Source organism: Somniosus microcephalus, chromosome 14 (assembly GCF_052327205.1).
Source record: "Somniosus microcephalus isolate GS21.2 chromosome 14, FLI_Smic_1.0, whole genome shotgun sequence".
Taxonomy (NCBI): domain Eukaryota; kingdom Metazoa; phylum Chordata; class Chondrichthyes; order Squaliformes; family Somniosidae; genus Somniosus; species Somniosus microcephalus.
In genome coordinates, this window is record NC_141000.1 from 11,557,253 (window position 1) to 11,580,525 (window position 23,273).

The following is a 23,273-nucleotide window of genomic DNA, read 5'->3' on the forward strand; positions in this document are numbered from 1 at the left end:
ATTTGTACATGGTCCCTTTAAGGAAACCGGTTGATGACGCGTCATGAATGACGTCACCAGACTTGCTTCCTCTAATTGGCCCAGGAAACGCGCTGGGCGGGCTTAACAAGCCCCATCAACGTAAATTGATTTTCCAGAGCAGGCTGGGGCCAGCAGTGGGGCCTCGATCCGCCATCAACAGCGCACCCTCCCCCGGACCCGTCAAGGTGAGGAAAATCCAGCCCCTTATCTTCCTAATCAGATGGATATAAAAGATCCACTCGAAGAGCAGAGGAGAACTTGCTAGCACCACCACAAACAGATTAACTGGTCACTCAACTCCTTGCTGTTTCTGGGGCCTTGCTGTATGCAAACTGGCTTCCAGGTTTGCCTATGTAACAACAGTGACTACAGTTCAAAAGTAATCCATTGGCTATGAAGGGATTTGGGATGTCCTGAGGATTTGAAAAGTGCATTATAAATGCTAATGCTTTTTTAAAAACTTTATTTGAGCATATCTGAGATCAGAGTAGGGGCACAATAGCAAAATACTGCGGATGCTGGAAATCCTCAGCAGGCCAGGCAGCATCCGTGGAGAGCTTGTAAATTATAGATAGAAAGGTGAGGACAAGGGTAACCCTATCGTGGTTCTGGGAGGGAGGGGAAGGGGTGAGAGCAGAAGTGCGGGAAATAGAACGGACACGGTCAAGGGCCATGTCAACCACAGTAGAGGGGAATCCTCGGTTGAGGTAAAAGGAAGACATGTCGGAAGCACTGGTGTGGAAGGTGGCATCGTCACAACAGACGCAGCGGAGATGGAGAAACTGGGAGAATGGAATAGAGTCCTTACAGGAAGCGGGGTGGGAGGAAGTGTAGTCCAGGTAGCTGTGGGAGTCGGTGGGCTTGTAGTGGATGTTTGTCAATAACCTATCCCTAGAGATGGAGACGGAGAAGTCAAGGAAGGGAAGGGAAGAGTCGGAGATGGACCATGTGAAGGTGAGGGAAGGGTGGAAATTGGAAGTAAAGTGAATGAACTTATCTAGTTCAGGGCGAGAGCAGGAAAAGGCACCAATACAGTCATCGATGTACCGGAAAAAGAGGTGAGGGAGGGGACCTGAGTAGGACTGGAACAAAGAGTGTTCCACATATCCCATGGACAGGCAGGCATAGTTAGGACCCATGTGGGTACCCATAGCAACACCTTTAATTTGGAGGAAGTGAGTGGAGTCAGAGGAGAAGTTGTTCAATGTGAGAACAAGTTCAGCCAGGCGGAGGAGGGTGGTGGTGGATGGGGACTGGTCGGGCCTCTGTTCAAGGAAGAAACGGAGCGCCCTAAGGCCGTCCTGGTCGGGGATGGAGGTGTAGAGAGATTGGACATGGATGCTGCCTGGCCTGCTGAGTATTTCCAGCAATTTCTGTTGTTATATCAGAGTAGGGGCATTTGAGTGAGATGCAGACACAACTACTTTCCTGTCAGCATTCTTTGGAGCAATGCAGCTCCTAGCACATGCTCACTGGACTCTTCTAGGCATTTCTGGATCATTTAAACTAAGCACCTATTTTTAAATCTTGAAATGATTTTTCCTTCTCATGTAATCATGATCAACTATGATCTGTTTTCTTCAACTACTTTATTTGAGTGCTAATCTGGGAGATATGTCCACCGTGTATCTTCCTAGGTGATACAAGAAATCAATGTTGTTGCTTTTTTTTGTGGTGGGCCTCTCCAGGCTATTCCTCCCTCAATGTTCTTGCTGTCAGGTTTCCCGCATTGGTCTGTGAGCTCATTCACAGTGAATACATAAGCCATTGTTGAACTTCAGATTCTTTTTTGTGGCTTTTTCTGGTGCGTGCCAAAGTCTGCTATCATGTTCCCGCTGATGCAAATGCCATCTACGCACAAACAATGAGTGAATGGTTCAATGACTCACCTTAGGTGCACTGGAAATTCTAAAATGAAACATGGAGACAAGCTTGTATCATTGCGTAGTTTCCGAAATCTATAGCATGCATCTAATTTGGAAAACACTTTGGGAGGGGGGGAGGAATTCGGTATCGCCCTGTTTGGGGCGCAATTATTGGCCGGGCGCAAAGTTTAGCGCCTGGCGCTAATTATCGCCTCCGACTGCAAACTTGGCTTGTATCGCCCCTGGAGGTGATTGGAGCGCTAAATCAGGTGCTACACACCTCTCTTAAGGCGCTAACGCCGAGGAGCGAGGCGCTACCTCAGAGCGCTGGCGAAGCTCATGTGATGTCAGTCAGCAATGGAACACAGACACACTGGCGCCGGCCAGTTCTTAAAGGGGAGGGTCGATCTTGCTCTCCATCCACACCCTGCTCATTGCAGCCTTGAATCTCGGCTTGGCGAGACCTGTACATCAAATCTGCTGGAAAGAACAATGGAGAGACCCAGGGAAAGAGCTCAGAGTGCAGCCCCCACAGTCTCTTCTAAATCGATGCAAGGAAGGTCAAATCAAAATGAACCAGCAAAGTGCTGCTCAGTACCCAAAACTCCTTCACACAGCGTTGAATCTCTCCAGAAGTCTCTCTCTCTCTCAGAATGCGTGGTGCAAAAATGTCGCCGACAAAAAAAGGCAGGAATTGGTCACCTTTAAATAGCGCTCCCCCAGTCCCTTCCCGACTGCAAAACGTTCTCCTCAACCTGTCTTTGCTAGCGGCAGGCGGAAAGGCAGGGGGCACCACTCAATATCCGGTCCGGGGCGCTGCACACTCGACTGACGTCACGATCTGCGGGCGCAGGAGATCGTGGCGGTAGTGTTTAGCACTGCCGCAAAATGTTTGGTCAATTTTGCGAGCTGCGCAAACATCGCCGCGCCCGGGTGTTAGTTCCTTTGCGCCCCATTAACGCCCTCTTAGGGCGCTCTTAGGGAGGTGCAAAGCAACTGAATTTTTCCCCCTTTAGCTCCAGTAAACTGTAACATAATTTGTTCTTGTGTTAATTTCTAGCATTCTCTCTGCAGAGCTTTTTTTGAGTTTACAGGGATCAAGATACACACATCTGTCCATTTGGTTTGTGCGCAATCACTGATGAGCTAGCTCATTTATTGGGCTCACTAATTATGTCAAGTGATTACATGCACTTCAATTCTGTTTTGAGTTTATCTTTCAAGGTAAGTGGTATCTTTCTACCAGGTTCAACTACTGGCTGTGCACTGCTAACAATCTGATGCTATGTTTTCCAGGCAAACAACCAAGACCTTGAAACAAATTATTATAATGACAAAACATCAAGGCTTCTTGGTTTCTCTCTGGCATAGGATCTACAGCCAACACCCACCTCAACAATGGAGCCTTTCACATTCTTTGAGTCATAGTACCAGTTGAACATTAGCAGAGATAACAACATTGTTTTGTTCCTGTGTTTCGTGCTTTACTGAGATGATAGAACGCTCTTTCTATGTCACTACCAGAATATGCTTTCAGTTTAATTGATGCAGTTCTAATAAGAACATAAGAAATAGGAGCAGGAGTCAGCCATTCGGCCCTTCGAGCCTGCTCCGCCAGTCAATGAGATCATGGCTGATCTTCTGCCTCAACTCCATTCACCGGCCCTATCGCCATATCCCTTGATGCCCTTACTAGTCAGAAATCTATCGACTTCTGTTTTGAATATACCCAATGACTGAGCCTCCACAGCCCTCTGGGGTAGAGAATTCCAAAGATTCACCACCCTCTGTGTGAAGAAATTTCTTCTCATCTCAGTCCTGAATGGCCTACCCTTTATCCTGAGGCTGTGGCCCCTGGTTCTAGACTCCCCAGCCAAGGGAACCATTCTCCCAGCATCCACCCTATCAAGCCCTGTAATAATTTTGTATGCTTCAATGAGATCCCCTCTCATTCTTCTGAATTCAAGAGACTACAGGCCTAGTTTACTCAATCTCTTCTCATACGACAGTCCCGCCATCCCAGGAATCAATCTCGTGAACCTTCGTTGCACTCCCTCTATGGCAAGTATATCCTTCCTTAGGTAAGGAGACCAAAATTGTACATAGTACTCCAGGTGTGGTCTCACCAAGGCCCCATATAATTGGAGTAAGACTTCTTTACTCCTGTACTCAAATCCTCTTGTAATGAAGGCCAGCATACCATTTGCCTTCCTAATGGCTTGCTGCACCTGCACATTCACTTTCAGTGACTCATGTACAAGGACACCCAGGTCCCTTTGAGCATTTGCATTCCCCAATCTTTCACCATTTAGGAAATACTCTGCCTTTCTGTTTTTCTACCAAAGTGGATAACTTCACATTTATCCACATTATATTCCATCTGCCATGTTCTCACCCACTCACTGAGCCTGTCGAGATCCCCTTGAAGCCTCTTCACATCCTCTTCGCACCTGCGCTGCCACCTAGCTTTGTATCATCAGAAAATTTGGAAATGTTACATTTAGTCCCCTCATCCAAATCATTGATATAGATTGTGAATAGCTGGGGCCCAAGCACCGATCCTTACGGTACCCCACTAGTCACAGCCTGCCATCTTGAAAAAGACCCGTTTATCCCTACTCTTTGTTTTCTATCTGTTAACCAATTCTCAATCCATGCTAGTATATTACCCCTAATTCCATGTGCCCTAATTTTGTTCACCAACCTCTTGTGTGGGACCTTATCGAAGGCCTTCTGAAAATCCAGATACACACCTACTGGTTTCCCTCTGTCTACTCCACTAGTTACATCCTCTAAGAACTCCAATAGGTTTGTCAAACAGGGTTTCCCTTTCATAAATCCATGTTGACTCTGCCCAATCTTACTATTAGTTTCTAAGTGCCCAGTTATTGCATCCTTTATAATAGAGTCCAGCATTTTCCCAACTACTGATGTGAGGCTAACAGGTCTGTAGTTCCTCATTTTCTCTCTCCCTCCTTTCTTAAATAGCGGGGTTACATTTGCTATCCTCCAATCTGCAGGAACCGTTCCAGAAGCTATAGAATTTTGGAAGATGACAACCAATGCGTCCACTACTCCAATGGCCATCTCTTTCAAAACCCTAGGATGTAGGTCATCTGGTCCTTGGGATTTGTCGACTTTTAGTCCCATTAATTTTGCTAGTACTGTTTTTTTACTAATAATAATTTCTTTAAATTCCTCATTCTCGCCACACCTTTGGCTTTCTCGTATTTCTGGGAGGTTTTTTGTGTCTTCCTCCGTGAAGACAGAAACAAAGTATTTATTTAATTTCTCTGCCATTTCCTCATTCCCCATTATAAATTCTCCCATCTCTGACTGTAAAGGACCTACATTTAACTTCGCCAGTCTTTTCCTTTTCACATACCTATAGAAGCTTTTACAATCCGTTTTTATATTTTTTGCTAGTTTGTGCTCATATTCCACTTTCCCTTTCTTTATCAATTTCTTGGTCCCCCTTTGCTGATTTCTATAAAGATCCCAATCCTCAGGCTGACTGCTTTTTCTGGCAACTTTATAAGCTTCCTCCTTTGACTTAATACTAGCTTTAATTTCTTTTGTTAGCCATGGTTGGATCACTTTTCCTTTTGGGTTTTTATGCCCTGAAGGAATATATGTTTGTTGCAAATTATGCATTATTTCCTTGAATGTTAGCCATTGTATGTCCACCTTCATACCTTTTCGTGTAGTCTCCCAATCTACCATGGCCAACTTGTCCCTCATACCCTTGTAGTTTCCTCTGTTTAGATTGAAAACCTTAGTTTCAGATTGGACTGCATCACTCTCAAACTTAATGTAAAATTCAATCATATATTATGGTCACTTGTCCCTAAAGGCCCCTTTACCACAAGATTATTGATTAGCCCTTTCTCATTGCAATGTACCAGATCCAGAATAGCCTGTTCCCTGGTTGGTTCCTCCACATACTGATCCAGGAAACCATCTTACATGTATCTCAGTTTTGGATTATTTTGTAGGCTTTCACTGTCCTCGAACCCAATGATATTACAGGAATTTTTTTTTTATCCGGCACCAATGGGACCGACGTGGTGCCGGCTCATCAAAAATTCCGGATAACCGAAAGCTATAGCAAAAGATACGGAGAGATGAGAGCTCTGTATAAAGCAACAAACCCTGTTGCTTAGCAACAGGTTCAGAACAATGGCCACAAGTTCCAAGCGTCTCTGTAGCTTAGCAACAGCTGCAGCCACACCCTTGCACAGCAACAGATCGAGGAAGGCAAGTACAATATGAAGTAAAACTTACCTGAGCCTACTCCTGAATTTTGCCGGTTAACCGAGATTTCCGGTTATTTTGGTGCCGGTAAATCGAAAGTTTCCTGTAACACTAGTTCCAGTATCCAGCTTCAGAGGTATGATTTATCAATTAAGACTTGTGGAATGTAAGAACAGGATTGGGCCATTCAGCACCTCAAAGCCTGTTCCCTCATTCAATCAGATCATGGCTGATCTGTACCTCAACTTTATTTACCTGCCTTTGATCCATATCTCTTGATGCTCTTACCAACAAAAATTCATCAATCTTAATCTACTATCCATGGCTTGGTTTTGTTGCTACTAAAAGAATCTACAAAAAATGCTCCTTTTTGTAATTACCACTGGTTGAGTAATATCCATGAAAATATTTTTGATGTTTGTGATGATTTGTACACACTGGCAAAATGGGTTAAGCTTTGCTTATTGGCCACAAACGTCTCATCTACTGTCACAACATTCAGCTTTGTCGGGATGGGGGCGGGTCAGCTAGTTTCTGGGTTCCAGTCTCGCCCCCAGCCGCCTCCACTCTGCAGACGTGATTTTCCCTTGATTGGCCTTGTTAACCAGCCAATTAACAGGAAGCGGGTCTGAAGACGTAATTTGATGACACGTCATCTGCTGGTTTCCTTAAAGGGACCATGCACAATTTTATTTTGACAGGTTATCGGTCAGTGTTTGACAGCATTGAGGTGCTGAAAACACTGACAATCACTGCACAAAGGTGAACTCTTGCACCCAGGCTCTCCAATGACTCCCTGCATATGCTTATGGAGGGATTCACAGTACGCAGGGAGGTTCTCTTTCCTTCCAAGGGCGGAAGGGACCTCCCCAGGACAACAACTTAACTTGCACCTCCACCCAACCCTCTCTAGCTACTTTATCACTTCCCCATCTCACTAGCCACCCCTCACTCACCCTCATTCTACTGCAAGATATACCAACTAACAACACATGGGTGGGCATTTGAGAGGTTTAGCCAATGTCCATGTGAAGTTTCTGGTAATGTGTTGTCATACAGTGAAATCTCGTTTTCAAAAAGTGCCACTTATTGGACAGATCTGAGCGCACCTTGAGAAGTGTCTTACTGAGTTCCAGTGATTGTTCAGTCATAACTCCCCCCCCACCCCACCCCCCACCCCGCTATAGTGATTTGTGTGCATGGAATGGCTTGGACATTAAAGGGATGCTTCACGGTGCTGGTGTGGGGTGTCAACCTGGTGCATCATGTGGCAACCAGAGTTTACAGCGTCAAGTGAAGCAAGTCTGGCCATGATGATGCCATCGCTGGCCTCCTGGCCAGCAATTTTGTCAGGGGCTGATGCCCTGTGTCCAGTGAAGCATCAGGTGATGGCGGCGAAGGTTGGTGATGAGGTTGGTGATGTTGGTGTTGGGGCTGATTGTGGAAGGATTGGGAGGACCAAGGTCTGATTGTTTCAATGGCTCTGATGTTGCTGGAATAGATGGCAGCTGCAGGTGAGATGACAGAAGCGATCTGTCACTGGTGAGAGAGGTTCTCCCAATGAGATGGCACTGGACATACAGTTGGATTTAAAAACTTGTAAGCTAAAGAAGTCTGTATATGTATTAAAAATGCAGTAACCAACATTTTCTTTGCTCTGAAACTCACCATCCACAACATGATATCCTTGACACCACTTCTGCAGCTGTCAGCTTTTCACAAACATCAGAGCAGACTCAAAACACGGCAGGTTGAGCTGGTGTGTTCTCCGCACAGCGGGTAACCAGTGGGGGAGGAGGTAAAATTACAAGTAAGTCTCAAAAGACTCTTAGATTGGCTCTTAACAAGCAATTTAAGTACCAGAACTGTTTCCCCCACCGCTTGGTGTCGGGTCAGTTCTGCGCTGACAGACCCGACACCTGGGAGACTTGCGTGGAGGCGGGTTGACAGCGGGTTTCCAGCGTAGGTTTACCAGAATGATACCCGGACTCCAAGGGTTAATTTACGAGGAGAGATGACACAAATTAAGGTTGTATTTCCTAGAATTTATACGGTTAAGGGGTGATCTGATCGAAGTTTTCAGGATATTAAGGGTAGATAGAAACTATTTCCGCTGGTTGGGGATTCTAGGACTGGGGGCATGGTCTAAAAATTAGAGCCTGAGCTTTCAGGAGTGAAATTAGGACACAAAGGGTGGTAGAAGTTTGGAATGCTCTACCTCAAACGGCAATTGATGCTGGATCAACTGTTAACTTTAAATCGGAGATTGATATCATTTTGTTAACCGAGGGTATTAAGGGATATGGGCCAAAGGCAGGTATATGGAGTTAGATTGCAGATCAGCCATGATCTCATTGAATGGTGGAATAGGCTCGAGGGGCTGAATGGCCGACTTCTGTTCCTATGAATGTTGGAAAACTAGAGTTATATTTATGAATATCTTAAATATAGATTGCACTGTAGTCTGGCCAGCTTGTTTTCATTACATGGAAGATAATTTTACTTTGAACAGCAAGTACTGTACTGTATTTTTTTTAACAAGGACTGTACTTCAAACTGCAAAGAATATTTTTCATCCAGGAATCTAGTACATCTGAAATGACAATTACTGTCGAAGGGCTGGCTAAATGACATCAATATTTCACCCATTTCATTCAGCTTGAATATATCTCTCATGAATATAAACTAGCTCCAAGATAATAACCATCAAAACACATCAAATTGTTTAGCGAATTAACATTTTAAGTGCTTCCCTCTAATCATATACCACACTGTAAATGAATATTACTATGAAACTTAATAAAATACCATCGATAAGCAATAACCTTTGGTACTGATGAAACAAGCTGATAAGCCGCTTAAGATGGTCATTTCCTTTATAACACTGTCAAATTTTCATTATTTCTAAACAATATGCAAAAAGGCAACATATTTAAAACTTTTACTTGTTGTCTTGCCAGTTTCAAGTAATCAATAAGAGAATTTAAAACAGCGTTTACTTCATGGTTTAATAATCTTTACCCTAAGACTACTGGTAGGTGAACCAGAATGCCTAAATCTCTGTTTCTCTCTCCACAGATGCTGCCTGACCTGCTGAGTGTTTTCAGCATTTTCTGCTTTTATTTCAGATTTCCAGCATCCGCAGTATTTTACTTTTGTAAAAATGCCTAAATCATTGGGCTGACTGATTATATAGATTTTCAGCATATGCACTGCAACACTGAAACAGACACAAGGGGGGCGATTTTCCCAGCCCTGGGGAGGCGGGACTGCCAGGAAAATGGCAGAATCTGGGGGCGGGTACCCATCCCGCCCCCAACCCACCACCGTGCCATCTTCCCAGGAGGCGGGTACCCGGCCCACGCCGGGTCCCATCTCCTCAAGGCGGGAAGGGGATTAGTGCCAATTAACTGCCTGTTAACAGGTAGTTAACAGGTAGTTTTTTTGATAATCCCTATTTTGAGCCTTAAAGTGTGGGCTTCCCGACGGCTCCGAACCTCGCCAGGGTCAGCAAGTTGGTCTGCGGGGGTCGGAGGGGCCGAAAAGTGCGCTGTGGAGGTGAGTAATGAGTGCAAGTGTGGAGAGGTAAGTGTGTGAGGTGAGTGTATAGTGTTTTAATAAGATTACTTACCTTTGCTTCTTCCTCCAGGCTTCATCCCTTTAGGCTGCGGAGCTGCCTTATCTCCACGGCAGAGATGACAGAATGGCTGCCGCATTCTCCGATGCAACAGCCTTCTGCTTTCTACTCAGGAAAGCTTTCTAAGTGAGTCTTGAGTAAAGGACTCAACTTAGAAGACAGATTGTCAGTGTTTGACAGCTTCACAGAGATGTCAAACAAAGACAATTCATGTCAAAAAATCTTGACAGATGAAACATCATACGCTGACGTTCTCTGTCACCGGCTTTCCCTTAATTGGCCTGCTAAGCCAGCTGGGCAGGCTTAACAAGGTCAATCAAGGGAAAATAGCGTGGGTTGGCCGGACATCGATGGAGTCGGGACTAAAACCCGACAAGCAGCAGTCCCGCCCCCATCACATCCCCATTGATAAAATCACCCCCCTGGTCACAGTAATAAAGTAAATCCATAGACATTAATTCATAAGCAGCAAGTAGCACAAACTCAACCAGCAAAAACCACACCAACTTTTATTCCAGCTTTTCAGTAGCCATCTTGTTTTTTGAGCCACTCAGAATATATATTCAAAATGAAACTTGTGTAACCTATTAAACAAATGCTTACGTAAAATAGAAGTAATTTTCAAAGAAAGAACTGAACAGATAAAATATCTACCTGCTTTATCTTAAAGATTACTTTAAGCAAATTTCCTCTGCTTGGATTTGTGGCCTATCTTTGTGATTTGGGCTGTAGAGTTACAAGTAGACTGTCCTTTATCCGAAAACCTTGGGACCAGCTGTGTTTCGGTTTTCGGAATTTTTCGGATTTCAGAAGGTTTTGACAACAAACACTGTTGCTTAGCAACAGCTTGTAAACACTCGGGCCCTGCCTTGGAAGCGTCTCTGAAGCTGTTGCTAAGCTACAGAGGCCTAGAAATTCATTGACGCCACTTTTGGGGCGCTAAAGTGGGGCGTCCGCTAAAGTTTGCGGCCGCCACCAAATCGATGCCACTTCTCCGATATTCATTAGCTTCGCCCTAGGAGTTCGGGCGAGCGCTAAAACTGCTGCTGGACGCCTCTCTTTGGGCGCTAAGCCGGAGGTGGTGATCGATAGCGCCGAGGCCGGGCGCAGCGCAGGTGCGGCCATCTCGTGACTGACAGTAGACACCCTGGCGCCGGCCAGCTCTTAAGGGGGAAGGGTTGACTGTGTCTGCTGCCACGCCCTGGATAGTGGAGCCCTCCAGCTATGCCTGAACACTGCTGCTGGACCCAAATAGCGCCTGAAGACATGGAGAAGGCCCGTGAACGTGCGCAGCGCTTCTCAGAGCGTGATCTGAGTGTGCTGATTGCTGCTGTGGAGAAGAGGCGCCATGTTTTGTACCCGGACAATGGCAAGAAGGCGACGGTCCGCGTCTACAGGAGAGCCTGGAGGCATGTCGCCAGCAAGCTGTCAGCCAACAGCGACGTCCCCAGGACCGGTGCCCAATGCCGCAAAAAGTTAAATGACCTCACATGCATTGTCAGGGTGAGTACCCTTTCCAGTGACCTCCTCATCCTTGCATGTGCACCTCACATTATGGGCAAAGGGACCTGAAAGCTCTAATGGCCAGCCTTCATCCAGCAGCTATGGGACAGGCATGAGCATCAATTGCACATTCTGCACTTAACACACTGGCCAAGCTATTCCACCATGGGAGGCATTGCACACCAGATCATGGCGACACACTGGCCAGGCTATTCCACCATGGGAGGCAGTGCACACCAGATCATGGCGACACACTGGCCAGGCTATTCCACCATGGGAGGCAGTGCACACCAGATCATGGCGACACACTGGCCAAGCTATTCCACCATGGGAGGCAGTGCACACAAGATCACGGCGACACACTGTACTTAGAGGCCGTCCTTTCTCTTGCAGGCCAAGCTGGCGAATAATCGCAAGAGCCGGACTGCGACCGGGGGAGGCCGACCCCATATCCAGCCACTCACCGACCTGCAACATCGCGTGGAGCGCCTCATGGGTGGCCGGGTGATTGGGCCCGTTGCATGTGGAGATGCCGACCCTGTTCTGGGCAGCAATGGTAAGGACATCACCTTTTGCACCTCTCTCGTCCCACTTGCGCATCAGATCTACATCCTTTGCCACTGTCCGACAAATGCGCTGAATGCCACCACTCATGCATCCCGCACTGACGCCCTCTCCTCACTCTAAAGCTACTCTTGTGCCTTCCTGCTTTCAGATGGTCAAGAGGAGGTCCCTGAACTTGCCAGTGACAGACCCTCCAAAGAGGAGCAGGAGGAGGAGCAAGAGGAAGGCGGCCCATCAGGGGAACCCTCAGCCGCGGCCACGTAGGCCAATGTAGGGGACACGTCTTCCCTGGAGGGCAGCGTGGCGGAAGTGTCGGAGGGGAGCTCCTGGGACCTGCGGGCTGCAGAAAGGCGGGAGGGGGGTGGAAGCTCGGCGGCCTTCTCCCCAGAGGGGGGATGCGTCGGAGGGGAGTCCAATTGCTGGGCCCAGCGGCCTCCAGCAACGCAGGAAGGGTCGGCCAGCTCGGCGGCCTTCTCCCCAGAGGGAGAGTCCGGCCTCCAGTCAGGAGATGCTCTTCGCCGAGGAGATGGAACGCCTCGAAGACTTCTCCGCAGACTCGGAGCGCCGGCACACGGAGCTCATGGTGGCAGTGGCACGGTTGCGTGAGTCCATCGATTCCCTCTCTCGGAGTGTGGCCGAGTTCGGGCCCTCAGAGGCCACCAGTCGGGCGGAATACTGGGCAGATCAGGCAGCGAGTCGGGCGGAATTCGGGGCAGCTCTGTCAGCGACTGGCCAGGTGATCAGTGGTGCCGTCCAGTCACTGGCTACTCTGATGCGGTCAGTGAACAGGTCAACACGGGCACTCACTGCTGCCACACTCGCTGTGTCAGCCAGGCATCGCCAGGGCACCCGGCGCGCTGCAGCAGCACAGCGGGTTGTCCCTCGGCAGATTGGTGCGCATGCTGCAGTGCTGGCCCGGCCGAGTGCCAGTGTCTCAGGCGACCAGCGAGCGCCTGCCATCCGCCAGCTTGCCGCCATTCCTCCAGCCGCCACTGCCAGTCCCCCAGTGGAGCTGCCAGGAGCTGCTGCAGCGACTGATGCTGGCCAGCCACAGCTGCAGCAATCAACAGCCGCCCGCTCGACGGCCAGACCTCGACTAAGCCGAACCCCAAGGGCATCTGCCGTCACGACATGTGCCCCTCAGGAGCCTGCCCCCAGCCTTACAGCAGCCAATAGCCTTACTTTGAGGCGGAGCAGCAGGGCGGGCAGGGGCCACCCAAAGATGGCCAAGGCATCGCCCTAGCGGGCCAAATAGTCGAATGTGTGGCCATTTGTGTTTGTTTCTTGAGGCCGAGAATTGGATGTTTGTTTTTTGAAGGCCGATGATGTGATGTTTCTTTTGGACGAAGGCCGAGAATGACGGCCATTTTAGTTGCCCTATTTTGTTAATCCTCTCCAGGTTGTGGGAGCGAGGAATGTGTTTGAGTGTTTTTTGGGGGTTTCGTCTGTTTTTGGTTTTCATGTGGGAAGGGCCCAGAGTTTGTACAATAAAGCATTTTATTTATTCACATTGTCCATGTTTGATCTTTGAAGTGTTTGTTGCCTTAACCGGCTGAGGGCTTGCGGAGCGGCTGCAATCATGTTCTATCATTGGCAAAAGCCATGCCCTGACAGGGGGCCTAGAAGTGACGTTCAATAAGCCGCCGACGGGCGGCCCTTGGACCTTGTGCGTCCCTCCTGGGCTGGTACTCCTCGTCCTCGTCGTCCTCATGCTCCTCCTCCTGAGGTGGTGGTCCAACGTGAGGTGGCAGTGCCTGAGTCCTGCGGATAGCCAGGTTGTGCAGCATGCAGCAAACGACGACGAATTGGGAGACTCGATCCTGCGAATACTGGAGGGCTCCCCCGGAGTGATCGAGACAGCGGAACCGTTGCTTGAGCACGCCGATTGTTTGTTCTATGAGGTTCGTCGTTGCTTGATGGCTCTCGTTGTATGCCTCTTCAGCAGGGGTCGTGGGCGCGCGGAGCAGGGTCATGAGCCAGGTACACAAAGGATAGCCTTTGTCCCCGATAAGCCATCCTCTTGGGGGAGGCTGTGCCTGGAACATGTCAGCCACAGTTGTCTGTCGCAGGATAAAGGCATCGTGGCTGCTGCCTGGAAAGCGGGCATTGACAGCTAGGATGCGCTGCCTGTGGTCACACACCAGCTGTACATTGAGGGAATGGTAGCTCTTCCGGTTGCGGTAATCCTCGGCATGCTCAAGAGGTGCCCGCAAAGCCACATGCGTGCAGTCAATGGCGCCCTGCACCATGGGGAAGCCCGCTATTCTTGCAAACCCCACTGCACGCTGCTGCTGCTTGTCCAGGGTCATGGGGAAGGAGATGAATTGATGTCTCCTTCTGAAAAGGGCTTCGGTCACCTGGCGGATGCAGCAATGCACGGCGAACTGGGAGATGTTAGCGATGTCCCCAGTAGCGGATTGGAAGGAGCCGGAGGCATAGAAGTTGAGAGCCACCGTCACCTTCACTGCCACCGACAGAGACGTCCTGCGCATCAGCTGTGGCTGCAGATCTCTCTGAAGCAGCCGGCAGATGTCTGCAACCACCTCCCTTCGGAATCGCAGCCTCCTAACACACATCGCGGCAGACATGGTCAGATAGGAGGTCTGCTGGCGGTATACCCTGCGTGGGTAAGGCCTCAGTTGGCGACGCCTGTTGCCCCCTCTGCATCTAGCCAGGGCTGCCACTCTCTCACGGCGTCTGTAAGCCCTTCTGGCATAAGGCTGAAATTCAGCGTTGCCACCCAATGCAGCCCCCATTATATGCTGGCAGACACTGAGCTCTGAATGAAGGCAAAGATAATTGGTAAGCTCTGGCCTGAGCCAAAAATACCTGTCCAAGTGTTGGTCCAAACCAGTAAACTCTCCTCCTTGGTCTCTGTCCAAAAAACCGTTGCACAAGAGTGAATGCTGCAAAATGGCTGGCCTTTATACTGCTGGGTAAGTGCCCTTTAATTTGCGCTCCCCGCGGCCCGGCTGGGCTGTGTACCATTCCACTTCACAGTCGCTCGGGCCGCCCGGCGCACAATGGGCCGGCGCGAGTGAAGTTCCGGTTCGGGGCGCACAAAAGGCGTTGCACTAGCAAATGACGTCATGATGTGCGCGCGCAGCAGGGCGCGCGCTAAGACTTTGCGTCGGCGCTAAATGTGTACTGAAGTTGGGGCGAGGCGCAGATCGCGCTGCGCCCGGCCGCTAAGCGCCTAGCACTCGAAATCTACTCCTCCTAAGGCGCTAACGGCTGCCGCGCCCAACTGAATTTCTAGGCCAGAGACTCTTTCCACAGCCTGACTGTTTAAAAAAACGCTAGGGGAAGAAAAAAAACCTAACAAAACGGCTGCTGATTTCTGCCGTTAGGTCGAGGTTTCCGGCTCCCCCTGCTCCGTATCTGAATTCCTTGACTTAGCGGGGGTCTGGGGCTCGACTGCCGCTGCCAGTTGTGGGAAAGCCGGATATCGGCTGACTCCTACATTAAGCTGGCCCGCAAATCAGGTTGGGGGGGGGCGGGCGGAAGAAAAGACTATCGGACGGGCCGCTGCAGCTATCGGACGGGCCGCTGTATTGTTGGGTTCACTCTCCCGGTACCTCCTTCACACTGCCCGGCTCGGCCTGCAATCTCCTACCCAGGAGGGAACTCTGTGACCCTCTGCCCTGCTCACAGGGAATGGCAGAGCTCCCGGACCACTCCTGTCATGTTTGGCGCCACTCGGGTCATGTCGTGCGCACTACTTACGCTCCACGAAAAAACTTTAGGTTTTTAGAGGTTTTCGGTTTTCGGAAGTGCGGATAAAGGACAGTCTACCTGTACTAAGTTCCCAGTACTTGCAATGCGCCTTACTGATGGTACTTTCCAGGATCTGAGCATGCCGCAGTTGATGGCAGATATTGACAGTAAGCGGCCTGGCAAAATCTCACTCTTTTGCCTTAATAAAGAAATAAAATTGGGAGTTCACGTAGCTTGACTATTTTTCAGCTGCGAAAATAAATCAAATAGGAAATAAATTGGCGCATTAAGTGTAGCAGGCAGTTCTTTGGGTTTGGGTGGGTTTATTGAGACATCTTGGGCAGTAACTGTAATGGTGACTATTCAGAGCTGGGTCTGTAACTGTATCCAGTAAACAACAGTTTTTAAACCGCTGTGGTGAGTTATCTCAACTTGTTTTAAAATTTAACATTCATCAGAAGGAAAACAATAATGCATGAAATTTCAACTTTATTTATTTCAGCTACGATCTCACTGCCTCCCTGTTTCTAGCCCCATACTCCTCCCAGGTTCCTAGCTCCTGTAGTGGGTTCAGCCTGCGTCTGGTCCCAGACTTTGGACCTGCTGTACAGCGGTATTCTACATATTATTAATAATGGTGTGTCCTGTCATCTTTCCATTCAAAAATCCTATGTAAACTGTGTCTATGGTTTTTTTCATATTAATTGTATTCTCATCTGGTAACACCTGCCCGGTCATGTTTTTAAATAGGATTTTCTCATTGATATGACAGCTTGTGACTCTCCAGTTCCACAATCTGGCCGCCCGGTGGCAGTGTGGAGCAGATTTTCCCATCTTCGAATTTTTTTTATGCGCCATTTTTCTTCTCAAGAATAATTTCCAAAGTAAGGGTTTAAACAAAATTAAAAATTTAAAAAATGACACTTCACAATAACGTATTTAAATGTATCTACTGAATTGCCTTTTAATGCCTTCATTAAAGTTTTTACTTGATGGCCTGAGCCTTTCTGAAAAGCGTAAGCTCTGACTGTACAGTTAGACCCCCAGCTGAGAAAGCTTTCCATTATATCTGTGCAATCTGTGTATGTGCAGTTGTTCAAATTTTCCAGAATGTAATCTGTGCATCAACAGGAACCGAAGGGTAGAAGGGTGTCTGTCTCTTCTTTTCCTGTGGAAGTATGAAAGTTTCTTTGCCTTTTCCAAAAAGCTTCGAGAGACCCTGGAGATTTAATTCTTGTTGTTTTCATTTTAGGCAAGTGATGAATTTATAGTAAATATATTACAATTGTGCTTTCTTATTATGGACTCCTCGCAGATAAACAGAATCAGCAATCGTGAGCACGGCCAGCTTTTATCACACAACAGTGTGAATAATAACATAGTTGATGCTTATAAAAGAAAACAGATTGTTTATGGAGAAAGTATTTATGTTTAGACAAACATTGCTATCGGTTGTATATATTTAGTTAAATAATCTCTCTTTAGACCTAACAACTTATATAAAAACTTGGAAACTTTATAAGCGATAAACTTTTGGTGTATTACATGGAAATTTATGTTAATGGAAGGCTGTATAAGTGCACAAACTCATTAATAGTGCACTGCTGGCGCACGGCAGGAGAGCACAGCAAGAGATTCTGCACAATCCGCCCATGGTTTTCTATCCATTAACTTTACTAAGCAGAAAATGTAATATTTTGAAGACAAGAACATAAAAATAGGAACAGCTAATAACTAGAAAGAGTGGTGGTAGGGGTATCTAACATGGGGGAACACGTGGAGGGGATGGGCTGGGTACTAATGGTTCATAAGGAGCTAATGGCAGTTTGCCGTTCTCCTGGAGCCCTTGTCCCCCCAGAAGGGCATTAAGCTCTGCTCCCACTTCCAAATCCTAGCAACGCCCAATGCTCCAAAATCTTCTCCCGAGTTCCCCCGCCTCAGACTTTCACCCTGACACTCCTAGATCCCATAAGACCTCTGAGTGCTCTGGAGTATTCTCCAGATTACATTCCTTCTACCCCCAGGCCATGCCCCTAGTTCCCAGGATCCTTCTCCCGACAATCCCACATTCTAGTGTTCCTGGAACACTGGCAGTCCATTCCCAGTAGTCCCAGAACTCAGGAACCCAACTCGAAGTACTGCTAGACACTGAGGCCTCATCCTAAAAGTCCCAGATCTCAGGGCTACCCACAGTGCTGATAAACTCATGTCCCTGGTGATACTACTTTCCATAATACCCCTGTGTCATGAATCTCGCCATTCATGTAGAAATGACTCATGGGATAACACTGGGCGGCCTGCTGGGGACGCCGTCCAGGGAAAGTATAAATACTCGGGCGTGGGCCCAGCTTGCTCAGGATGTTTCTGTAACCAGGAACTAGTGATGCAACTAGAACTCATGGTTGTGAAACAGTTGATTAAAGCCTTGTTTTACACTCAAACCAAGTGCTTAGTAGTTTTCTTACGTCACCCTGTTCTTATAAAACCCCCGACTCACTGTCTGCAATGCAGTTTAATACCTACTAGTAGTAATAATAACTAGTCACTGAAGTTATAATAAAGGCAGTCCATAGCAGTAATGTGTACAAGTATGCTGATAAGATAAATATTTCTAAATTATATTATAATAAATATATGCAACTGAAGCATTATTCTGCCTGTTACCATCAGGACTTTCCCAATTTATGGTGCCATACTTTTCGATTTGTTTGTTTCATAATTGTAACAAAACAAATATAAACATTTGGAATCTTTATATTTTGTAATATAATTCTAAATGGTTACAGCCGCTGCCTACCTTTGGTTTGCAATGTGAGCTCAAAAATAAGTGTCTTTATGTAACAGTAGTATTTTATTTATCTTCCAGGAACCAATCAGGAAACACTTGATTCAATGGGGGGGTTAAATTGGATAACCCTGAAAACGGGTGCAGGGATCGCGATGCGCGATTAACCCCCGCCCATTGATTGAAATGCAGGCAGGATGCTAAATTCGTGCTGCCTGCGCATTACTATGATTTCTGCATGCAGCCAGCGCTCCCCGTGCTGTTCATTGGCTGCACACATCAGCAGGGCAGCCCAATATCATGAGTGCCTAGCACTACTTAAAGCTAGCCTGCACCTCTTAAAAGGGAGGTGCATTGTGGCTGCTGGAGGTGCTGAAGTAATTGGGAATAATGTGCTGTGCAACAAAGAACAATGGCTGATCATGGGAGGGAGCGGGTACCAAGGTTTTCGGATGTTGCACTGGAGGTCCTGGTTGAAAAGGTGGAATGAAGGAGAGGTGTCTTGTATCCTCAGGGAAGTGGGAGGCCCTCCAGGCACTTGCTCAGGAGGCAGTGGCAAGAGATAGCCATGGAGGTCAATGCCAGGAGTATAGCACCAAGTGCCGCAAGAAGTTTAATGATCTCACATGAGTGGTCAAGGTGAGTGAATTCATCTTCAAATGCCATTATCCCACCATCTGCACCACCAGCCTCAGCCGCTGCTCAATTCACCACACCCCCATCGCTCACCGACCAACAATCTCTATCAATCTGGACACATACCCAACATTCATATGCTTCACCTCATGCTCACACACTTAGCACTGTTGCATGCCTCAAACCCACACCTCGCAGTTTGCACACACTGGCAGCTATTCAACTATGACAGCCACATCACCCAAACAGATTGCACGACACTCACAGACACACATCCCTCTCTCGTGCAGGAGAAGGTGGCGCACAACCAGAGGCAGCAGAAACTAACCAGAGGGGGGAGGTGCACCTGCATGTTCTAACCCCCATGGAGGAGATGCTGTTAGCCATTATGGGAAGGGCCATTGCTGAGGCTGTGGCCACCAGTGGGGCTGAAGCGACAGAAGAAGAGGATATCTGCATACTTAATCCTCCATCTCTCATCCAACGTCAGCCTCATCCCTCAATCTCTTCTGGCTGAGAAGCTGCAGATGGTGTAAGCAGGCATTTCTTACTTCTCCTCTCCCTTCACCACAACCCAGCCCTTGCCCCTTTTTCCTTTCAGATACACAAGAACTGGAAACTGCCCAGGCAGTAGAGGAAGAGCAATAAGACAGTGAAGATGAAGGGACACCATCACTCGATTTCATAGTTGCAGCCACCAGCTCAGATACTGACAGTGCGCGTAATTTAGAGGACAGCATAGAGGCGGGATCTGCATGTGGTGAGACAACGGGCACAAGTGCACTGGAGCCAGGGCTAGGGGAAAGGATAGTGCAGATGCCAGCTCGCTGGAGGGCAAGATCACGCGTTAGTTCTGCTGCAGAGAACTCAGATGAGGACTTCGATGGGCCAGGCTACAGAAGAAGGCTGATGGGTGTACACATCCTAATGCTGGTACACTGGGAAGCCTGCCAGAAAGCCAGCGTTCAATGCCAAGGAGTATGGAGGAGTCCAGCACCAACTTTGCACAGGGCCATGCGCAGAGCTTGGAGCCCATCGTTTCCAACATGGGACAGGTGGCCACCTCCATCAGCACACCTGTGGAGCCAACCACGATGCAGCGTCTGATGGCCGAAGTCTCAGCTCCCACCACAGCATAAGCAGCATCCACCCAACATCTGAGTGCTGCAGTGGAAGCTCAGACTGCCGTCATGGAAGCTCAGCTTGCTGCCATCATGGCTCTGTGCGCAAAGGGGCGCCAGGCCATCACGGCGCTCCAACTATCTGTTCTCCAGCAGTTTTGCTCCCTAAAGACTCTCTGCGGATATGGCCTCCTGCCGAGAGCCCTTCTCCCCCTCCTCCTCCTCCCTCTTGTCCTATTGTGTGTGGCATCTGCGCATTCTCCCAGTCATGCTTAATGCCAAGAGGAAGCCCTACTAGGCCACCCATTTCTGGAAGCAACTGGTTTGTACACAAGCCTTTAAGTCACCAAAAAAGAACTTGCTGCACCAGCCACACCACTCCCTGTAGAGTACTGTAACTTCTGGCGAGTTATGGAATAGCACCCAGAACATGTAGAATTGCAGCAACAGCCACAAGAAATAAACCAGCAACTAACCTGTAAGTAGTTCATGATCTCTTTAAATAGCACTGGTGGGGGTTCCTTCATGCTATTCAATGTCGTGTTCAGCTGTGCGAGGTTAAGACAGGGCACAGGCTGGAGCGTGGAGGAGCTTCAAAATGGCAGCGCTGGCATCAAATCAGCATTACACGCTGACTGACGTCACGATCGGCCTGCTCTGCATGCTGCTGGCAGATGTTAGGTGCACGCGCGCAAACACCTTTATGAAGATGGTGTCCGGCGCACTCCCTGTTAGAAGTGCAGCACGGATGCCATTTTCGATGCTTCAGGGGCCTCATAGCGCCCCCCCCCAAAAAAAATGGGCGTCACAGAGCCCAATTCTGAACCCATAGTCATTCGGCTATTTTCTTAAAAAAAAATCTTTCTAAACGATTTCTGTGGAACTATATAAATCTCCCCCCACTTTCAGACATAGCAACCCATTCTCTTGAAACAGAGTAAAAAAATGTCTCAATAGGAGTAATGTCATGGGAAATGTGAAATAAAAAACATTCAAATATCTGTTTGAAGTTTCTTCCTGGTAGCTTCTAGATGAGGAACCTAGAGAGCCAAGCTTTTAGCTCCCATCAAAATGTTCTCATATTGGAGCTCGAAGGTTATTTCAGCAATTACTGTCACAAGCAGTTCTTGTGGACATATTTTGGAGCGTAATCTAATTTTAATGGAAAGCAGATGCTGTTTGCTGTAACACTTATGCTCTTGTGGACAATTTTCTTTTAATAAATTATCGTCATGACTAGGTTGGCGCAAATAAAATTTGAAGGTATTCTCCAGGATAAGGCGCTTCTTCAATTATTCATTTGGTAAAAACAGATCCATGTTTTAATTTTAAAAAGAAAATGTATATTTGTCTAGAGCTTTGGAAAAATACCCAGGACTAGAAATTCGGCTCGGTCAGTAGTGCAAAACCGGGTGGTATTGGATCAGCCGATTGTTATACGCAGCGCCTGATATTCAGTTCCACTGAATGTTTTCAGCACTTCCTGATAGTGGTGCTTGTTGAAAGCGGCAGGAATTCTGGGACCCAATCTAAATAAAATCTCATGTCTCAACATCTATTCCTGGAGGCCCTGCGAAGAGTGTATACTCAACTGCAAGGCCAGCTATTTCACACAATCATAAAACCATACAGCACCGTAGCGGGCCATTGGGCCCATCGGGCTTGGTGCCAGCTCTCTGAAACAGCTACCAATTGGTCCCAGTCTCCCCCTGCTCTTGCCCCCATAGCCCCTTGCAAATTTTCCCCTCTTAAGTATTTTATCTAATTCCCTTTTGAAAGTTACTACTGAATCTGCTTCCACCGCCCTTTCAGGCAGTGCATTTCCCGATCACAACAACTCGCTGAGTTAAAAAAAAAGATTCTCCTCATCGCCCCACCTACTTCACGGTGAGTTGAATTTTTTTGCAATTACATAATTTCCTCTTCATGAGAAAAATGGATCTGATGTGTCAACTGAAGATATTTACTGCCAAAGATTTAATAATTGTGGCGTTGTTTCTTTTCCAATTGTTAATCTTTTATTGAGTGCAAATGGTGTCAATTTTTCTTTTTCAGGTTATTGCTTTCCTGACTTTACAATTGATCCTCTTAATACATCAAAAAACAAGAGTTTCAGTAACTAAAACGTATGATTAAGTAAGTAGCTGCCTCTCCATTACTCTAAGAATATACAAGATCTCATATTAAAAAAGTAAGGAATATTTTGGGGGTTGGGGTTAATGTAACACTTTACGTTTCAAGTGCGTTGTAACAGGAGTAGGCCATTCAGCCCTTCAAGCCCGCTCCTCCATTCAATTAGATCATGGCTGCTCTGTACCGTAAATCCAGTTACCCGCCTTGTTCCATATCCCTTGATACCCTTATCTAATGAAAATCTGTGGATTTCAGTCTTGAAAAGTTCAATGGGCCCAGCATCCACAGCCTCTGCGGGAGGGAATTCCAGATTTCTACTCATCTTTGTGTGAAAATGTGCTTCTGCATTTCACTGCTAAATGGCCTGGCTCAAATTTTAAGATTGTGCCTCCTTATCTGGGTTCTCCCACCAGGGGAAATATTGTCCTTGTTTCGAATCCCTTTATCATTTTAATCACCTCCAATAGATCACCCCTCAACCGTCGAAACTCAAGGGAATGCAAGCCAACTTTGTGTGAGCATCAAGCAGCTAGATGTTGTACCCGACCTGGGAGTGCCTGATTCACACTCAGCCCAGCAGCACTTTAATCCCAATATGCGTCTCCTTATTTAAAAGATCACTTTTTGGCATGCTTCATTTATTTAGATAGAAATTTCTAGTCTCATCCTGCGCAATTAAGCAGTACCGAACTACTGAATAGATTTTATAAGCTATGAAAAAGTGTAGGAGTTACAACACAATTTTATATTCACTAAAATCATGAATAAATAATAAAAACTGACAGAAATGCCCATTTGCAGATGCTTAAAAGGGTTAAATGATGATATTTGCAGCAGCACTTGATTTGCTTTCTGGAAAATTTAAGTTCTTGCCATAATGCTTAGTCTCAAACACATAAGATTAATTTAAAAAAAATAAGTGCTTTATTTGAAGTTCCACCTTATTCCCATGTGCACAGACAAGCTATCATCAGGTTGAATAGCTGCACAGAAATAATTAATTTTAACACAGTAGCTCAAATTGTATCAAATTAAAA

At 47.3% G+C, this 23,273-nt stretch overlaps 1 protein-coding gene across 1 annotated transcript in view; it reads right to left on the reverse strand.

Annotated features, from left to right (window-relative positions):
- Positions 1-23,273, reverse strand: part of cnksr2a (connector enhancer of kinase suppressor of Ras 2a) — a 775,384-nt gene that overhangs the window by 369,507 nt on the left and 382,604 nt on the right. The window lies entirely within an intron of this gene.